General features: G+C 39.8%; 1 protein-coding gene across 11 annotated transcripts in view; it reads right to left on the reverse strand.

Annotated features, from left to right (window-relative positions):
• tfeb (transcription factor EB) overlaps positions 1–12272 on the reverse strand; it is a 31701-nt gene extending 19429 nt beyond the window's left edge. For 3 of the 11 annotated variants that reach the window (XM_044179185.1, XM_044179249.1, XM_044179174.1), the window contains exon 1: positions 11940–12244. The gene's annotated coding sequence lies outside the window, so the exon portion shown is untranslated. Of the gene's footprint in view, positions 1–1932; positions 2226–11868; positions 11888–11939 lie in introns of those variants that run through there. The other 8 variants (XM_044179268.1, XM_044179258.1, XM_044179240.1 and 5 more) reach the window with 5 other exon arrangements.
• Positions 12273–12774: the final 502 nt, after the last annotated feature.

Below are 12774 nucleotides of genomic sequence, written 5' to 3' on the forward strand. Positions count from 1 at the left end.
CACAATCCAGTGTTTTCCCTATGTTATATTATTTTGTGCTACAGACGCTTCATATCCAGGTCAATTCACACACCTGTTAGCAAAGCATATAAACGGAGAAACTATGCGCTTACCGGATAATGTCAGCACAACAATTATAACAACAAGCACTGGGTAGAAGTCAACAATGAAGCCATCAATGCTGATCACGGATTCAGGATTATCATTCATCGAAGGAAAAACAGTCCTCCAACTTCACGTGAGTGTCGCACGGTAACATTACAGCAAATTCGCAGGGAAACACATATCTGTGAAATAAACAACATCCATCTTGATACAAAGATAATAGGTATTCCACATGCACCGATTGTTTTCTTCTTCCTGGAGGCGGGCCTTACTAAGTGCGATGGCCAAAGACTCAAAGACAACTGACAGATTCCCTCACAGAGATATTAACGTTACATATTATTTGGATAGGATTCTGTTATTTTATCACTGAAAATGTCATTACATGTAAGTAAATTAACACTGTTTGATAATACAACAGTTTCGTGACGCAGGTTAATTCTGGAAAAAAGGACAGATAAGAATGAATAATAATGACAGCTTGCTAGCAGCTAGTTAACACCCAGTGGATGTAAACGGCCACCCAGCGGGTGATATGGGTCAAACGTAAACTAATAGCTTGTTTGTCAAATCACATTTGAATTTTCGGATGAATTTAAGACTGGCTGATCAAAAGAAGAAAAAGAAGTCTTGCCTGTGGTGATGAGGAGGAGGTTACTTGGGTAAAGTTAAGGGAGAGGGGAGGTGGGTCTCTCTGCTGTCGGGCAGCAATGTTTTGAAAGGGTAGCAAATGGATACTCAATTTTTTGGAGATACCAAGTGCTGCCAAATACAATTTTATTACCTGTATCTCGGACAGGTGGCGAGGCAGGGAAGCTCAGATGTGAGTAGAGGCTAGAGCAGAGGTAGTGACACACAGCTTTGCGAGCGCACTAAAAACTAATTTGCAGAAGCACGCAAAATAAAAATTTTCGCACGCGTGCAAAGCGCACGTGCTTCAGCTCCACTGCTACAACTCCATCCTAGGAGAAACACTCCAACGAGATACAGGAAAGACAATAGACTAGCATCAATTATAACCATAATGCATCACTTCCCCTTTCCTTCCATCAGTTTTCACAACTCCTAAATGTGTCAGTGGTGAAGCAACTTCCTCTGCAGGAAACCCAGGGAAAGAACAAAAGCTGTTTGTCATACCAGTTTCTAGGATTGAGGCGTGCTTTAGACATAAATCTTTGCATGTAATGTTTTGACAGATAGCCACTTCTCATCCAATACTAAAAACTCTAAACTAAAGTAAATGTTGTCCAACCTGAAGTCAGTAAGGCTATTCCCTGTCTAAACAAACTAGTTAGACACATACAAGACCATGTGTTACGCACACACCTCATATACAGAATGTAGTAACAGAGACATGTGCACATACAGGTATTCACAGTCAGTTTACCATTTTTATTTCTTAAATTGATGCATTTTGGCATACAAGCAAACATTAGAGAACTGTTGTATTTCATGTAGTAACTTTCATTGTCTCCCCACCAGACTGCCACACAATCAGTGCCATCACTCTGACATTCTGCCTCTACTTAGCTGCACGTAACAATCATTACATTGCTAAACAATGAAGTGATGACTCTAGATTCCATTTCTTTTTTTGAAAAGTTTACTGTCGACAGCAATTTAACCAATGCTGCTTATGTTGCTACTACTGCATCTATTCAAGTTTAAAAGCAACTGCGTGTTACTAAAAACACAATAACAGCTCAGATATGTGCAGTTTCATTTCTGATTTAACAGCAGATCAGCATGAATGGAGCTCTGATTGACAGTGTTAAATCCAACAGCGAGATACTGATACATATAGTATGTATGAACTTAGATTCTTACCAGCAACTCTCCAACTATCCCAAAGACAACATAGTGTATCCAAGAGAAATCTGCTCCTCCACGTGTTAAACACACTCACTGACAGTTGTTTGCTGGCTAGGCCCAACCAACTAATGCATTCATATGCTGGTTCGCTGGTTGGGACGCCACTCCTCCCTCCACCAGCCGAGTTACAGTAGGCTGAGTGACAGTCACTATTAGTCACCGTCCTCCCTCTCTCTAACCACCAGCTCAGCTTCCCATTCCTCCTCGTCCTCCCACTCTCCTCCTCTTCCCCTAAATTATCCTGAATGCCGTGGTCTGGGTCAACAACAACGAGAGCCTTGTGTCCAGTAAACGCATCTCTCTCTCTCTCTCTCTCTCTTCTCTCTTTCACTCTAATGTGAAACTCCTCCTTCTATCCAGCCTCCTTTCTAAAGAAGTATACAGCATTTACATACAGTAACACCTACACGTGTATTCATAAACACCAATAAACCCTGGAAGCACTTCCTTATTTTTTCAGTCAAGTCATTGTGCATATGTTATATGCAGCTATAGGGCAGTGAATCAGCATATTTACTTCTTTAATTGCACTTCCACACACTGTCACCCTGCCACACAAACTTGCGTGCGATGAGACTTAACAGATAATATACCTATACACAATCCTGAGGACACGAAATAACAGTATATTTATCGTCATAGATAACCTGTGTCCATTCAGTATTAGTTATCGCACTGCTATGCCTTTTCATAATAAAAAGAAACATCCCATAGCAATAAATTTATCATTTACTGAAAGTCATCGTCACTGCATTGTTAAGAGAATATTTAATGGGTGTAGGACATGGGCGCATTTTGAAAAACACGCATAGGTGAAGCGACCACAGAGCACTGAATCACAGCAGATAGCTAATGACTGACGCAAATGGATCTTAATACACTTCAGAGACGGCACAAGAAACACTATTTCTTCAATTTTAAAATCTAGATCTAAAAATAAGATCTGTTGACAAGAAACAGTAGTCATGTCGTGAATCATTCCTCCCTCTCCTTACCTCCATCCTTGTGCACTCATTTTCACGTATAAAACGCAGACAAAGACAGATTAGTATCTCAACATCAATAGATACACAACAGACAATAACTAAACCATTGTCTGTCAACAAACTAAAGAAATAACAGAAGGTAGGATGACGACTCCTTGCTGACAGGACCATTAAAGGAGCCTCCTAGTGGTGAGATCATGCTTAAATTGCATAATATTTTCACTTCAGAACATGTGGAACTACTGTACATGTAAAGGTCTAAAATAAGGAGGATGTTTGTTTTCTAGGGGCAATACGATAAAAGTTTCAGAGGACAAAACTTCTCTTTAAGAAGTGACAGGACTCAGACTTCTACTACCCATTGAACTAGAATACAGAGTGTCCAGCTTTAAAATCAATCAGCAAATCAATCTGCATCTGCCGCGGGTTGTCACACATATGCCCACACAAACATACTGTAAAGGCCACATGCAGAATGTCCATTATGTGTAGCGGCTTGTTTGATAGATCTTCTGTGCGTGATGCATGTGTTTTTGGCAAGAGGTGTATTGCCATGTTAATAAAACTCTGTCTCAGGCCTTTCTTCCATCCCTGTATGTAACCCGACTATTTGTGCCCCTCCATCCATACTCTCTTATAGGCCCGCCATCCTGTATCCCTGAATGCAGAAACACAAACACTAGTATCAAAGTGCCACTCAGCTAGTTGTGCCTATCACAACAGAGGAGAACACTGGCCAGCATGGTTCAGCAGTGCCGGGCTGACAAGCACCCCTTGTTTGTACACAAAGCATTCACCAGTGGGCCAGCTCCAGTTCTCATAGTGCCCGCAGTGTATTTACTGGGTTATTTTAGTCCAGGGGCAGGACCCCTCCAGGCCCTCAGCTTATTGGTTGAGAAAGCTATGTTCCTGTCAAGTCTGGCCAATCATAAGGCATATGTGTAGGAGGGGAAATCATTGACCAAGACAGCCTTGTACTCTTTTGACAATGGCCTATGGAGGAGGCAGGACCCAAACACACACATGCATCCACACACACCACCCAAGACCTTCTTCTACTCATCCGCAGGCACATTTCCCGTCGTTTACTCTCTTGGTCACCATGGTTGCAAAGAGGTTGCAAACAAATACAACATACAAGACCATCATTATAGCTCTATTGAAAGTGTTGAACGACTGTGTTGATATATCTGAGTGAAGTTTGACCCAGCTATGCTAACCTAGGGCTATCTCTCTGTTAAGTAGGACAAATAGTGCTGTCAATATACCAGACAAGTTATAGCCAGGGTCGCAAGCAATGGGTCTACAATTTAACCTTTTAAACATGGATTTCCACCTAAAATTTAATCTGTATGATATATATCTGTATCACATATAAACTTGGTATCTACCGCTATAGGATGCTTCTGATGCTGAGTGAAATCAACAAAGATGTCATTTTTAATGGCTTCACATCAAATGGAAATATTATAGGCATATTGCGCATCATTTTATACACATTATCCTCTACATCAGCCTTAAATATTTGGTATTTTTGGCATCTTTTCAAATAAAGTTCTGTAAATTTAAACAATCCTTTGCCACTCAACAGTGAGTTTGCAAGTATGTATCCACCACTGGGTCCAGCAGAGGTTAAAACCTGCTGCTGTTTTCAATATCCTCTTGTCTAAGACCTGTGTTCTACTAAAATAATTTATGTTTACAAAAAAACACTTCCTCATACTATAAGAGTTACATTATATGACCTGAGGTGACCTCAAGTTGTGCTCATGAGTATTAAGCCTGCTTTTGTGGTTTAATGACACATATCACCTGCCAACCCTGATGATATTAACCACATAAAAGGAATATTAATTCCAATGGATCTTTATATTGTACCTCCATAATTTGGCAAAATAAATGGTAGTCGATTACAAACAGACTTTTTGTCACTAGGGCTGCAATGGTTGGATGTCCAAATCACAATGCACTAAGCCACTAGATGTTTATTTTTAAAGCGCCCTTTTCCTATTTGGAGCATATAAATTAACAGTTATTAATACTGAGTAAACAAAAGTGGGGCTCTATGAGTGTGTTTGCGTCTGAGAGGGAGTAGTGCAATAACCAGCCAACCAGCATTTCTTTTTGCATGGGTGAGAGTCACTATGTACAGTGAGATGGAATGGAAGGCATTTGGGAGATGAGTTGTGAGATAAAGTACACACACACACAAAATTAATTTCACTACAGCAGTCACAAAACCAAAACTGGATCTTTACAAAACTCTCCACTCCCCTCACTCTCATTGTCCCTCTTTCTCCTCCTTTCATCCTTAATGGGTAGACAAGTTGAAGACTAATTACCATTAATATGAAGAATTTGGCTGCCTCTGAGCCCTTCAGACTTTTGAGAGGGAGAGAGAGAAAGAACTACAGAGAGAGAGTGAGCGAAGAAGAGGCAAGAAAGGGAGGACAGAAACAATTAAAAATAGGGGAAGAGTTCAAGGAGAGGTCAAGAGGATGATAATCAATAAGATAAGTGTACAAGAGAGACTAGAGAGGACAAGAGAACTTCCTCTCTCTCTGTGTGTGTGTGTGTGTGTGTGTGTGTGTCTATACACAGACGCACACACACACACACACACACACACACACAACCTTATACAGTATATTACTGAATTTCCACTACAGATGATTCTGCTACAGACTGTAATGCTAACAGTGAGTAGTAAGAGATTATCCAATAAAAATTACAATAAACTGGGGCAGAGTGCAGTGCTGCTACCAAAATTGCTGTGGTTTTCAGCATTACTAATCCCAGCACAGAAAAAAAGAGTCCTTTAGAGAAGAGCGCCTGCTATCGATTGAAGAGGGAGAATCCATTCAGTTCTTCAGCTAAGCAGTGATATCAGTGAAGACGATTTCACTCCTGATATGATCAAGATTGATCAAGGCCAATTTACTACTGCCACATCTGTAAAAATATTATTCTGAGCAAATAACCAAAGTAGTCATGCCACTTAATTTAGAAAGTATGTTTAACAACAGCATGTTAATTTTGAAAACGCAAAAAATTACATTTATCCTTCTTCTTCCTCTATTAGTTTAATTTTTCAATTAAAGGACCAGTGTGTAACATTTAGGAGGAGCAATTGGAAGAAATGGAATATATTTATAAGTATGTTTTAATTAATGTATAATCACCTGAAAATAAGAATAGTTGTGTTTTCAATACCTTAGAATAAGCCGTTTTTATCTAAATAGTGAACAGGTCCCCTTCTACGGAGGTCGCCATGTTGCACCACCATGTTTCTACAGTAGCCCAGAATGGACATACCAAACACTGGCTCTAGATAGGGCCGTTTCGCAGCCACCGTAGTTTCTCCTACATGCTTGAAAGGGGAGGGTGAGGAGAGCAATATTCAAATGGTTGCAAACTGTAATTTCACCGCTAGCTGGCACTAAATCCTACACACTGGACCTTTAAATATATCTTTGTTAATATAACATAATAAAAATTATATACTAAAAATGTATTTGTTTACAGATCATAAATGCTACTTGGTAACAAATTGGTAACTAATTCCTGGGCTGCTGCAGTGAGACCCTCAAAGACATCCTGTTTTAGACTAGTTCAGTCATCTTACAACAGAAATATTGAAATTGTAGTGTAATACAAAATAAGCAAACACAGGGAAAGTTGGATGCTTAAAAATATGAATAATCTCCATGCTTGGGCCATATTGTGAAGGTTCTCCCACCCAGACTTCCTGATACAGGCATATTAAAATGACGTTTTCTGAGATGGAAAGGGGCAGTTTAGTATAGTGAAAGCACAAAAAGATGCATTTTCAAATTCATCCACATTAGTGTGAACTATCTAAAAGATAGAAGCGGGTTTAGAGGCTGTCAATAGTGGAGGCAGACTCGATGTTGAAAGGGGAGGCTGTTCCACAGTCTATGGGCCACAGCAAAGGTCTGATCATCATTTACCTTCAGGAAATGAACAGCCAGAAGCTTCATGTAAAATGACACCATAATATGGAGCAAACTTTAGTGATGTAGGACTATTAAGAATCTTGTAATCAAACAGTAAGACCTTGTATTTGATTTTGAACTGAAAGCTAAGTGTCAACAACATAAGTGAAAGAACATATTGTACACTTCTGAATGACCAAGAGGAAACATGTAGAGCAATATGACCTAAGATGGAGCCCTGTGTGAGCCCAAAGGAGCAACTAGCAAAGGTGGACAGAAAAATTGTCCATCTTAAACTGAAAAGGTTGACACAATAAGAGGTGAAAACCAGTCCAAGGGCTCTGGCATTAATACCAGCCACATGCTGAAAACAATCAGTAAGTCATGTTTTGCCGCGTCAAAGGGAGATGCGAGATCTGAGATGAATATATAAGCACAGTCATGTCATAAGTCGTCAGTGGGTCATTTAACTCCTCCCCGTAAGAGCTGATTTTGCTCTATGTGAAGCCTTGAAACCAGACTGAAACTGATCAAAAAGGTTGTTGAGACAAACAGCCTCTCTGTTTTTATTGCCATTAGTCTAAAGTCCCTAGCCAATAGAAAGAATACTAGAAATTACATAGTGCAAAACTGTTTGAGGAGTCCAGAGGGCATAATATTAGGGAAGCAGGCTGCAGAGTTCATATGAGAGTTTCTAGTAAGTAAGGAAGAATGTTCAGTTGCAACAGACTTTCAACAGCAATGCTGATCGTTTTGTGCGAGGGTTAAATATAAGCAGGTAAAAAATCCATCTTAAAATCTTCAATGCTGTATTGAAACTTGAAATCCTAATTTTCTTGAACCAAATAAATTATGTCAAGATATTTTACAATACACATCAACAGACAATTTCTTGAAAAACGTGAAACGGCAAGGGAAACAAGTGAGATTGCATCATATTATTCATATAATTAGCTTGTTTCGAGGAAATCAAGCTTTTAAGACAATGAGATTTGACAACTTAATTTTACAATATCATCATAATCTTAGTGGGGGAACAGTAAGTCTTAATATTTCTAAAAAAAAAACATAGTTGAGATGACTGATGAACATCTTTTTAAAAGGTGATAAAAATGTAACTCTTGGTATCTTTTGTGAGCCTTAGAGAGCTAAAGTCGCAGGAGAGCTGCAAGCTACAGACGACCCCTGCAGTTCATACTAACAAGCAAATTGTCCAAACGTACACAACAAGGCAGCTGCAGTGTGTGCTCACAGATGCAGCTGAGACACCATTCTTACAGAAAGAGACTGCGTAAGGCCATCACTACTGGCTGTCATACAAAAGAGGATATGAAACAGTGGAATGGAGATTAGATGAGGAAGTGGAGTCACACATTCAGCACATGCCCTAAACTGTCCCACCCACACTCACCTCTGATAGATCATGGGTCATGTTGTCACATAGCACATGCCAAGCTGTCATTTCTGTGGTTTAAAAAGTCCAACCTTCAGTGACAAATTTATACCGTAATTTGTTCAGTGTTTTTGTTTGTCTTGTTTTATTTTTAAGGGAAATCCAGTACACCATAAAGACAGTTCCACATTCACCTTTTCCTGGTCTAGTCACGAAGCAGGAAGAAAACTGTCCAGGTCACGGGACATCTGTCCATATGGCAAACAGATGAAGCTGTGTTTACACACACCTGATGCGCTTTCACACTAGAGTACATCCATTGAGCCTGGTCAGTGTGCCTGTGCCGCTGCCTCTGTTTACCTGAAGAAAATTAACCCCATCCCTAATGCTTGCAAGCAGACATGAGTCCACTGAGGCTGAGAATATGACCCACACACACACTTTTCCATACATGCAGCACACTGGATGCAATGCTTGTGCTAATTTGTGTACTTCTGTGACAAGGAGAGCAGATCATTTGTGTCACACATTCAAACACAGGAAGCCAGGGAAGAGAAACCGCTCCAATACCAGCCAGTAGTGATTAGGATATTATTTAGAACGATTGGTCTAAAGGGTCACCTCTGCTGTGAGGTTTCAGTGCTTGAAACTCGACTCTGTTTTCCTTTGCTGGCCATCTGAGCAGGCTGCCACTGTACTACTAGAGAGAGAGTGCGATCAGTCTGCTGCTCTACATACTGGCCGCTCACCTCTGACCTTGCTGACAGTGACCTCAGCCCCTGACACTTCATACTGTGTGCACTCCATAACCCCACTGACTCCTCTATGTGCATCTGTCCCATTCTCAACTGTGCTTCTACATATTGTAGTGCTGGCAATGAGAGAAGAAGTGTAAAAGGTATAAACAGCTACACAGACACCTTGCATATGTGTATTTTCCTCTTACACAACTGGTTATTACATCCAACTTTTGTCTTATCAGTAAAGATTCTCTGATACAGTGTGTATGTAGCAGGCAGCAGATCTCTTTGACAGGGTTTCAGTTCAGAGGCATTTTAAGGAACATTATATAAACACACCAAGAGGCACATGATAAAATTATAAGACAATAATTGAATTGGTTTATTGATATGTGGTAGCACTGCATTAGCGTGACAGTTACAGCTAAACTGCGTTCCAGTGTTGCTGCACAGTACATCTATCTTTTTGATCTGGTTACACAATGGAAATTCATTCATTCATGGATTCACAGAAATGAGGAGGAGGCAGATGAAGACTATGAAAAAGAGAGACAGAGACAGTGGGAGAGAGGTCTTGTGTCTTTCCAGGAGAACGGTAATTCAGGTTTAACCATGTGATGACAAAGCTGTTGTTTAACTAACTTTTGTGCAACAATCCTGCATCAATGTTATGTGTAAAAATACTCCCGTAGTACGGCCTAAACACACACCAACAACACGTTAACTGAGTGTTTTCATGTGTTCGCATATGTAAATGCAGGTCTTATTTCCTCAGACTTTCATGTGTCTGTGTCTCAGTAACAGTCAACAACAAAGAGGTTGAAGTTCTCGTGTCCTTCAGTATCACATTTCTGTCTGTCTTTTATATTGAAACCCATTTAGGAAAATGCACGTGTCACCAAGAAACTCAAATTGCCAGTATGGTTGACTGACCTCAGGGATCCTGTACAACTTCGCTGCAAAACTCATTTTACTGGAAACGATTAAAGGCAAAGCAGAATTAAAAGGAACACCTTATATTAAAAACATATTTCTACCTACCCACAGTCATCTAAAATATTAACAGTTCCTTGAAATCCACCTTCTACAATCTATGCAATAAATAATCATATACATAGTTTATTAGGATAGCTGAGCACTAGATTTTCTATTTCTGGTAACTCACTTTATGAGCTGTCATCATAGTGTTTCATAACACAACATGGTCACTGCTGCATTAGCGCTAATGGCAATGTCTAAAGGGAAATTTCTTAGAAATGCACTAAGAATGAAAATAGAAGAGTCATGATTGTAAGCAGAAGTTTGAAAAAAGTACTCATCAGTTACAAGCTATCAGACCTATTGGACTTTTCTGCTCTGACCTCTGAACCTTATTGTGTTCTCTGGAGAATGGTATGGATGATCACAGAGGCCAGGTGGAGAGGTCAAGGGTCAAAGATCTAATGTCAAAAACTTGGTTGGTGTGATGTACGGTGGCACACGTACTCTAAGGGGATATGCAGGTGAGTCTACAGACTTCAGACAGACTAACTGTGGAGGAGATAAAGTTAAACCTTAGGTAGGAGTTAAGACGATAGTCTGGTCAGTCCAAAAAGCTTCAGTCTCAGCTTCACTCTCAGAAAGCTGTAAATCTTCAAATCTACATGGTAAATAATTTGGTATGGCAAAAGTGATCAGGACTACACCCAATATAATGATTTCTAGGTGGATTACTATACAAAGATCACACTTTTATGAAGCAACATTTGCTCAAATAGTTTTACCATATTCTACAGTAGAACAAGCTAAAACATGTAGTTCCTTCTAAAATCACAGCTAAATCCCAGGTATATGTCATTGAATAAAACATTGACATTGCATTACTGGATAGCATCAGGCATAACAAATTGTACCCTCCATTCAACACGCACGCACACTAATAATAAACACAGGGTATGTAATTAAAGCCCATGCTGCAGAGGGGACAAAGGGGGCATAAATAGTCGGTGGTGCCTTCATTATTTTTGTGTTTGCACCATGCAGGACTTTCAAGCAAAGCATTTGAATAAGCAGCAGAGTATTACAGTCTGTACAGTTTACAGTCACAGCTTATACATAGCAGCATACCCCGGTGCTGAGGTGTTGATACTGATACCGGCCTGGCTACTGCTTATAAATGGCAAGAGGGGCAGCTCTCAACAGAGACTCACTGATGACAGTAAAAGGGGGAAAGTGTCGCATTATGGTCTAACCCAGTGGTTCCCAAAGTGTTAACAATGTCTGTGTCAGAAAGGCCAACAGCAGAATTTCTGTTATTTATTTTATTTCATATAATTGTGTTATTATATTTCTTTAATTACTCCTTATTTTAAAAAAAAATAAAAAATAAAAAACAAATCCATTAACTCTGAAATATGTGAGAAAATAAACTTGAAAATAGCATCTAAACAACATTGTTGTTTATAGTTTAGGTGTATTATGTCCTCATGAATGTCTCAATCTTTCTACAATTATTCTGTTCAGATTCATAACATCATCATGAACTGGAGAAAAAACTCTTGCTTTGCACTGTGATTGTGATGCTTGCAGCCTGTATGTAAAGTTTAAGGATAAAGTACGGCTGTAAGCATGCAGCTACATGTCTCGTATACAATGCAGAAATAGTTAACTGTTTTTTGCTATGATTTAGCAACATTTAATTGAGAAGTACAAGGCAGTGTTACCTTAAATATGTCTTAAGGACAAAAATAATAAGGTGGCTGACTTACTTTTCATTTTGAACTCAATAAATCACAAGACTTTGCATGTAAAGCGAGAAATACGCACTTAAAACTTACACGAGGTTTCCAGAGGTAGTGGTGTGGTAGCAGAAGCTAAATTTCAGTGGTGGTGGTGAAATATCACTTACCCGATCTGAAGGTCAGACAGAACGAAGTAGTCAGGTTCAGGAAAAGTGCGTGCCCACTTCTCTCGCGCGCTCTGGTAATACCAAACCTACCAGGAACTATCAGAAGAAAGAGTCGCGTTTAAAAGGAGAAAAACACTTCGTTTCAAGTTTCTGTGTATTTACACAGACTGCTAGAACGTGTACAACCTGACACTTCGGAGGCTAATTTGTTTTCGTTTTGACCGTCGAGATGTTGTCACAACTCTGAGCGTCTGCGGTCACCTGTGCCACCACCAATGGCACAGCGCACAGGGGTTTGTGGGAAATGTAGTTTTCTCATAACCTCGACAGACTCTGCGGTATTTTCAGGCTATGACGTGACGCCTGTTCATTGTGCAAAGGGAGTTTAAGAGGTCCTCTAACTTTAGCCGAAATACTTCCAAGACCAACACGACTGAAGGGAGAGGACTATCCTTTTGACCGTCTGCAACTGAGACGCTTCTCTCCGTCTACTTCTATATTGTGGCTTCAAGTTTACATATTTATGACCTATTTAGTTTAGTCCAAACTAAGTTTCAGTGTTACGTATCAGTGTTAGGATGCAGGGGTTGGGCGCACACACACACTATTCAGGAAACCCTGTGCAATGCAATGTGATCCAATAAATAGTCCTGCAACAAGTTTACTTTCTTAGTTCACCTAAATTGTTAAAATGTTAGTGGAGACTGTTTTTGAGAGGTGGCCTTGTATTTTTGAGGCCATAGTTTGAGATTTTATGTAAAACTAGATTGCACACGTGTTTCTCATATTGCATAAAAAGCATTCACACATATAAAGAGATGTGAAGGAGGGCCTT

Source organism: Siniperca chuatsi, linkage group LG2 (genome assembly GCF_020085105.1).
Source record: "Siniperca chuatsi isolate FFG_IHB_CAS linkage group LG2, ASM2008510v1, whole genome shotgun sequence".
In the NCBI taxonomy this organism is placed as follows: Eukaryota; Metazoa; Chordata; class Actinopteri; order Centrarchiformes; family Sinipercidae; genus Siniperca; species Siniperca chuatsi.